Source organism: Scyliorhinus canicula, unplaced genomic scaffold (genome assembly GCF_902713615.1).
Source record: "Scyliorhinus canicula unplaced genomic scaffold, sScyCan1.1, whole genome shotgun sequence".
Taxonomy (NCBI): Eukaryota; Metazoa; Chordata; class Chondrichthyes; order Carcharhiniformes; family Scyliorhinidae; genus Scyliorhinus; species Scyliorhinus canicula.
Window position 1 is genome coordinate 232,498 of NW_024055542.1, and position 8,168 is coordinate 240,665.

General features: G+C 44.9%; 3 non-coding genes across 3 annotated transcripts; all 3 read left to right on the plus strand.

Moving 5' to 3' along the window:
* Window positions 1–967: 967 nt before the first annotated feature.
* On the plus strand, window positions 968–1,039 carry trnad-guc. The gene has a single exon. It is a non-coding gene; the product is annotated as a tRNA-Asp (tRNA).
* A 3,168-nt stretch (window positions 1,040–4,207) lies between these two features.
* trnad-guc lies at window positions 4,208–4,279 on the plus strand. The gene has a single exon. It is a non-coding gene; the product is annotated as a tRNA-Asp (tRNA).
* Window positions 4,280–5,990: 1,711 nt separating this feature from the next.
* Window positions 5,991–6,062, plus strand: trnad-guc. The gene has a single exon. It is a non-coding gene; the product is annotated as a tRNA-Asp (tRNA).
* The last annotated feature ends 2,106 nt before the right edge of the window (window positions 6,063–8,168 follow it).

The following is an 8,168-nucleotide window of genomic DNA, read 5'->3' on the forward strand; positions in this document are numbered from 1 at the left end:
CTGAATTTCACTTCTGTTCATTTTTGCTTCAATAACCTTTTCAATTTACCGAAGTAGCAGGAAATGTAATCAGCCTGTTAGTGTAAAGAACATCATTGTTAATACATGCAGAACCGACCCGGAGAGGCTGTCCCCTGGTCCCCCAATCTTCAGAAACTATTGTACCCAACGTCGACATGATTCATGAATTTGGAAACTGCCTATTTCACCGCTCTTTATATTGTGTCCTGTTATTGAACAAAAACGTTTAATTCAATGTGTTTGCTGGGAAAAGCAAGGATACGCATCCCCTGGTTTGCACAAAAGTCTGATGCACAATGTTCGTGCTGACATTTTAAATAGTGACCCTGGTTAGAAAACTGGTTAATTGAAATCGTTTTTTTATGGTGCCAAGGGCAATTTCGAAAATATTTACTGCTGCATCTCATGCCTCTGGAACAGATCTCCTCAATATTCCTGTGAAGCGATGGCGATTGAGACATGTAGCAAGTATAACAAACACCACGTTAATGTCCAACAGGTCTGTTTGAAACACGAGATTTCGGAGCATTTCTCCTTCCTCAGGTGAATCTGAGGAATCAGCATTCACCTGAGGAAGGAGCAGTGCTCCGAAAACTAGTGTTTGAAACAAACCTGTTGGACTTTAATCTGGTATTGTAAGAATTCTTACTGTACTCACCCAAGTCCAAAGCGGGCATTTCCACAACAATTGAACCATGAGCCGACTTGCGGATGTCAGGGTCTGAAGTGAACATCCGCATCAATACTTACAGCTCAACACACACGGAAGTGTTTGGGTGTTCTGCATTCTGTCTTCCAAAGTTAACCTCGATCGTCATTTAACACGGTAGGTAGTTGCCACAGCAATTACTGATTTAACAGGAAAAGCAAGAAACTGCAGAAAAACTAGTCATTTTAGAGGGGAAGCAACCCTCAGTGAGCCAGGTGGGGCCAGGTCTCACGCAGTTCCTCGTTAGTATAGTGGTTAGTATCCCCGCCTGTCACGCGGGAGACCGGGGTTCAATTCCTCGACGGGGAGCTTGTACCTCTCCTGGAAGAAAACGGCAATCCTTTTTAAAAGTGGCACATCAGCTGTCAAATCCGCCAAGGCACATCGCCCAAGAGATGCACTCGACAAGGGCGTCCTGGAAACATATCTTTAAATCCGCCCACGCCAATATTGTGCTGCACTCGGTCGGTCAGCGAACAGGGCATATATCGTCTTCATTTTCCACATTCGTCCGTATAGAAGTTCAAATGCAAACTTCAACGTGCGCCATTTGTCGCACACGATCTTCATTCGCAAAAAACGACACAATTGAAACACATTTCTTCAAAGGTCACCACAGTCAAGTTGTGAACAATGAGACAATCAAGGAGGATCGGGCAGTAACTCACGACTGCTGGTCAGGAACAGAATCGCCGATGCAGCTGACCTGCATGCTGTGATATTCAATAACGGTCTTCCAAACGCGACAAGAATGCAAAAACTGTACGCAGAATGTAATAATTTGAAGTACCGGATCATCTCGCAACACGCACAAGCTTCCATTCAAGAATAATGTTGTATAGTGAGGCATAGTGGATCCTTCTTAACGGTGTGTCCTGAATTTCACTTCTGTGCATTTTTGCTTCAATAACCTTTTCAATTTACCGAAGTAGCAGGAAATGAAATCAGCCTGTTAGTGTAAAGAACGTCATTGTTAATACATGCAGAACCGACCCGGAGAGGCTGTCCCCTGGTCCCCCAATCTTCAGAAACTATTGTACCCAACGTCGACATGATTCGTGAATTTGGAACCTGCCTATCCCACCGCTCTTTATATTGTGTCCTGTTAATGAACAAAAACGTTTAATTCAATGTGTTTGCTGGGAAAAGCAAGGATGCGCATCCCCTGGTTTGCACAAAAGTCTGATGCATAATGTTCGTGCTGACATTTTAAATAGTGGCCCTGGTTAGACAACTGGTTAATTGAAATCGTTTTTTTATGGTGCCAAGTGCAATTTCGAAAATATTTTCTGCTGCATCTCATGCCTCTGGAACAGATCTCCTCAATATTCCTGTGAAGCGATGGCAAGTGAGACATGTAGCAAGTATAACAAACACCACGTTAATGTCCAACAGGTCTGTTTCAAACACGAGCTTTCAGAGCAATTGTCCTTCCTCAGGTGAATCTGAGGAATCAGCATTCACCTGAGGAAGGAGCAGTGCTCCGAAAACTAGTGTTTGAAACAAACCTGTTGGACTTTAACCTGGTGTTGTAAGAATTCTTACTGTACTCACCCAAGTCCAAAGCGGGCATTTCCACAACAATTGAACCATGAGCCGACTTGCGGATGTCAGGGTCTGAAGTGAACATCCGTATCAATACTTACAGCTCAACGCACACGAAAGTGTTTGGTGTTCTGCATTCTGTCTTCCCAAGTTAACCTCGATCGTCATTTAACACGGTATGTAGTTGCAACAGCATTTACTGATTTCACAGGAAAAGCAAGAAACTGCAGAAAACCTAGTCATTTTAGAGGGGAAGCAAGCCTCAGTGAACCAGGTGGGGACAGGTGTCACGCAGCTCCTCGTTAGTACAGTGGTTAGTCTCCCCGCCTGTCACGCGGGAGACCGGGGTTCAAAATCCCGACGGTGAGTTTGTACCTCTCCTGGAAGATTAAACAGCAATCCTTCTTAAAAGTGGCACATCAGCTGTCAAATCCGCCAAAGCACATCGCAAAAGAGATGTACTCGACGGGGCGTCCTGGAAACATATCTTTAAATCCGCCCACGCCAAAATTGTGCTGCACTCGGTCGGTCAGCGAACAGGGCACATATCGTTTTCATTTTCCACATTTGTCCGTATAGAAGTTCAAATGCAAACTTCAACGTGCGCCATTTGTCGCACACGATCTTCATTCGCAAAAACGACACAATTGAAACACATTTCTTCAAAGGTCACCACAGCCAAGTTGTGAACAATGAGACAATCAAGGAGGATCGGGCAGTAACTCACGACTGCTGGTCAGGAACAGAATCGCCGATGCAGCTGACCTGCATGCTGTGATATTCAATAACGGTCTTCCAAACGCGACAAGAATGCAAAAACTGTACGCAGAATGTAATAATTTGAAGTACCGGATCATCTCGCAACACGCACAAGCTTCCATTCAAGAATAATGTTGTATAGTGAGGCATAGTGGATCCTTCTTAACGGTGTGTCCTGAATTTCACTTCTGTTCATTTTTGCTTCAATAACCTTTTCAATTTACCGAAGTAGCAGGAAATGAAATCAGCCTGTTAGTGTAAAGAACGTCATTGCTAATACATGCAGAACCGACCCGGAGATTCTGTCCCCTGGTCCCCCAATCTTCAGAAACTATTGTACCCAACGTCGACATGATTCGTGAATTTGGAAACTGCCTATCCCACGGCTCTTTATATTGTGTCCTGTTATTGAACAAAAACGTTTAATTCAATGTGTTTACTGGGAAAAGCAAGGATGCGCATCCCCTGGTTTGCACAAAAGTCTGATGCATAATGTTCGTGCTGACATTTTAAATAGTGGCCCTGGTTAGACAACTGGTTCATTGAAATCGTTCTTTTATGGTGCCAAATGCAATTTCGAAAATATTTTCTGCTGCATCTCATGCCTCTGGAACAGATCTCCTCAATATTCCTGTGAAGCGATGGCGATTGAGACATGTAGCAAGTATAAAAAACACCACGTTAATGTCCAACAGGTCTGTTTCAAACACGAGCTTTCGGAGCAATTGTCCTTCCTCAGGTGAATCTGAGGAATCAGCATTCACCCTCAGGTGAATCTGAGGAATCAGCATTCACCTGAGGAAGGAGCCGTGCTCCGAAAACTAGTGTTTGAAACAAACCTGTTGGACTTTAACCTGGTGTTGTAAGAATTCTTCCTGAACTCACCCAAGTCCAAAGCGGGCATTTCCACAACAATTGAACCATGAGCCGACTTGCGGATGTCAGGGTCTGAAGTGAACATCCGTATCAATACTTACAGCTCAACGCACACGGAAGTGTTTGGGTGTTCTGCGTTCTGTCTTCCAAAGTTAACTTCGATCGTCATTTAACACGGTATGTAGTTGCCACAGCAGTTACTGATTTCACAGGAAAAGCAAGAAACTGCAGAAAACCTAGTCATTTTAGAGGGGAAGCAAGCCTCAGTGAGCCAGGTGGGGCCAGATGTCACGCAGTTCCTCGTTAGTATAGTGGTTAGTATCCCCGCCTGTCACGCGGGAGCCCGGGGTTCTATTCCCCGACGGGGAGTTTGTACCTCTCTTGAAGAAAACGGCAATCCTATTTATAAAGTGGCACATCAACTGTCAAATCCGCCAAGGCACATCGCCCAAGAGATGTACTCGACGGGGCAGTCCTGCAAACATATCTTCAATCCGCCCACGCCAATATTGTGCTGCACTCGGTCGTTCAGCGAACAGGGCACATATCGTTTTCATTTTCCACATTTGTCCGTATAGAAGTTCAAATGCAACCTTCAACGTGCGCCATTTGTCGCACACCATCTTCATTCGCAAAAACGACACAATTGAAACACATTTCAAAGGTCACCACAGCCAAGTTGTGAACAATGAGACAATCAAGGAGGATCGGGCAGTAACTCACGACTGCTCGTCAGGAACAGAATCGCCGATGCAGCTGACCTGCATGCTGTGATATTCAATAACGGTCTTCCAAACGCGACAAGAATGCAAAAACTGTACGCAGAATGTAATAATTTGAAGTACCGGATCATCTCGCAACACGCACAAGCTTCCATTCAAGAATAATGTTGTATAGTGAGGCATAGTGGATCCTTCTTAACGGTGTGTCCTGAATTTCACTTCTGTTCATTTTTGCTTCAATAACCTTTTCAATTTACCGAAGTGGCAGGAAATGAAATCAGCCTGTTAGTGTACAGAACGTCATTGTTAATACATGCAGAACCGACCCGGAGAGGCTGTCCCCTGGTCCCCCAATCTTCAGAAACTATTGTACCCAACGTCGACATGATTCGTGAATTTGGAACCTGCCTATCCCACCGCTCTTTATATTGTGTCCTGTTATTGAACAAAAACGTTTAATTCAATGTGTTTGCTGGGAAAAGCAAGGATGCGCATCCCCTGGTTTGCACAAAAGTCTGATGCATAATGTTCGTGCTGACATTTTAAATAGTGGCCCTGGTTAGACAACTGGTTAATTGAAATCGTTTTTTTATGGTGCCAAGTGCAATTTCGAAAATATTTTCTGCTGCATCTCATGCCTCTGGAACAGATCTCCTCAATATTCCTGTGAAGCGATGGCGATTGAGACATGTAGCAAGTATAACAAACACCACGTTAATGTCCAACAGGTCTGTTTCAAACACGAGCTTTCGGAGCAATTGTCCTTCCTCAGGTGAATCTGAGGAATCAGCATTCACCTGAGGAAGGAGCAGTGCTCCGAAAACTAGTGTTTGAAACAAACCTGTTGGACTTTAACCTGGTGTTGTAAGAATTCTTACTGTACTCACCCAAGTCCAAAGCGGGCATTTCCACAACAATTGAACCATGAGCCGACTTGCGGATGTCAGGGTCTGAAGTGAACATCCGTATCAATACTTACAGCTCAACGCACACCGAAGTGTTTGGGTGTTCTGCATTCTGTCTTCCCAAGTTAACCTCGATCGTCATTTAACACGGTATGTAGTTGCCACAGCAATTACTGATTTCACAGGAAAAGCAAGAAACTGCAGAAAACCTAGTCATTTTAGAGGGGAAGCAAGCCTCAGTGAGCCAGGTGGGGCCAGGTGTCACGCACACGGAAGTGTTTGGGTGTTCTGCGTTCTGTCTTCCAAAGTTAACCTCGATCGTCATTTAACACGGTATGTAGTTGCCACAGCAGTTACTGATTTCACAGGAAAAGCAAGAAACTGCAGAAAACCTAGTCATTTTAGAGGGGAAGCAAGCCTCAGTGAGCCAGGTGGGGCCAGATGTCACGCAGTTCCTCGTTAGTATAGTGGTTAGTATCCCCGCCTGTCACGCGGGAGCCCGGGGTTCTATTCCCCGACGGGGAGTTTGTACCTCTCTTGAAGAAAACGGCAATCCTATTTATAAGTGGCGCATCAACTGTCAAATCCGCCAAGGCACATCGCCCAAGAGATGTACTCGACGGGGCATCCTACAAACATATCTTCAATTCCGCCCACGCCAATATTGTGCTGCACTCGGTCGTTCAGCGAACGGGGCACATATCGTTTTCATTTTCCACATTTGTCCGTATAGAAGTTCAAATGCAACCTTCAACGTGCGCCATTTGTCGCACACGATCTTCATTCGCAAAAACGACACAATTGAAACACATTTCAAAGGTCACCACAGCCAAGTTGTGAACAATGAGACAATCAAGGAGGATCGGGCAGTAACTCACGACTGCTCGTCAGGAACAGAATCGCCGATGCAGCTGACCTGCATGCTGTGATATTCAATAACGGTCTTCCAAACGCGACAAGAATGCAAAAACTGTACGCAGAATGAATAATTTGAAGTACCGGATCATCTCGCAACACGCACAAGCTTCCATTCTAGAATAATGTTGTATAGTGAGGCATAGTGGATCCTTCTTAACGGTGTGTCCTGAATTTCACTTCTGTTCATTTTTGCTTCAATAACCTTTTCAATTTACCGAAGTAGCAGGAAATGAAATCAGCCTGTTAGTGTAAAGAACGTCATTGTTAATACATGCAGAACCGACCCGGAGAGGCTGTCCCCTGGTCCCCCAATCTTCAGAAACTATTGTACCCAACGTCGACATGATTCGTGAATTTGGAACCTGCCTATCCCACCGCTCTTTATATTGTGTCCTGTTATTGAACAAAAACGTTTAATTCAATGTGTTTACTGGGAAAAGCAAGGATGCGCATCCCCTGGTTTGCACAAAAGTCTGATGCATAATGTTCGTGCTGACATTTTAAATAGTGGCCCTGGTTAGACAACTGGTTAATTGAAATCGTTTTTTATGGTGCCAAGTGCAATTTCGAAAATATTTTCTGCTGCATCTCATGCCTCTGGAACAGGTCTCCTCAATATTCCTGTGAAGCGATGGCGATTGAGACATGTAGCAAGTATAACAAATACCACGTTAATGTCCAACAGGTCTGTTTCAAACACGAGCTTTCGGAGCAATTGTCCTTCCTCAGGTGAATCTGAGGAATCAGCATTCACCTGAGGAAGGAGCAGTGCTCCGAAAACTAGCGTTTGAAACAAACCTGTTGGACTTTAACCTGGTGTTGTATGAATACTTACTGTACTCACCCAAGTCCAAAGCGGGCATTTCCACAACAATTGAACCATGAGCCGACTTGCGGATGTCAGGGTCTGAAGTGAACAGCCGTATCAATACTTACAGCTCAACGCACACGGAAGTGTTTGGGTGTTCTGCATTCTGTCTTCCAAAGTTAACCTCGATCGTCATTTAACACGGTATGTAGTTGCCACAGCAATTACTGATTTCACAGGAAAAGCAAGAAACTGCAGAAAACCTAGTCATTTTAGAGGGGAAGCAAGCCTCAGTGAGCCAGGTGGGGCCAGGGGTCACGCAGTTCCTCGTTAGTATAGTGGTTAGTATCGCCGCCTGTCACGCGGGAGACCGCGGTTCAGTTCCCCTACGGGGATTTTGTACCTCTCCTGGAAGAAAACGGCTATCCTTTTTAAAAGTGGCACATCAGCTGTCAAATCCGCCAAGGCACATCGCCCAAGAGATGTACTCGACGGGGCGTCCTGGAAACATATCTTTAAATCCGCCCACGCCAAAATTGTGCTGCACTCGGTCGGTCAGCGAACAGGGCACATATCGTTTTCATTTTCCACATTTGTCCGTATAGAAGTTCAAATGCAAACTTCAACGTGCGCCATTTGTCGCACACGATCTTCATTCGCAAAAACGACACAATTGAAACACATTTCTTCAAAGGTCACCAGGGCCAATTTGTGAACAATGAGACAATCAAGGAGGATCGGGCAGTAACTCACGACTGCTCGTCAGGTACAGAATCGCCGATGCAGCTGACCTGCATGCTGTGATATTCAATAACGGTCTTCCAAACGCGACAAGAATGCAAAAACTGTACGCAGAATGTAATAATTTGAAGTACCGGATCATCTCGCAACACGCACAAGCTTCC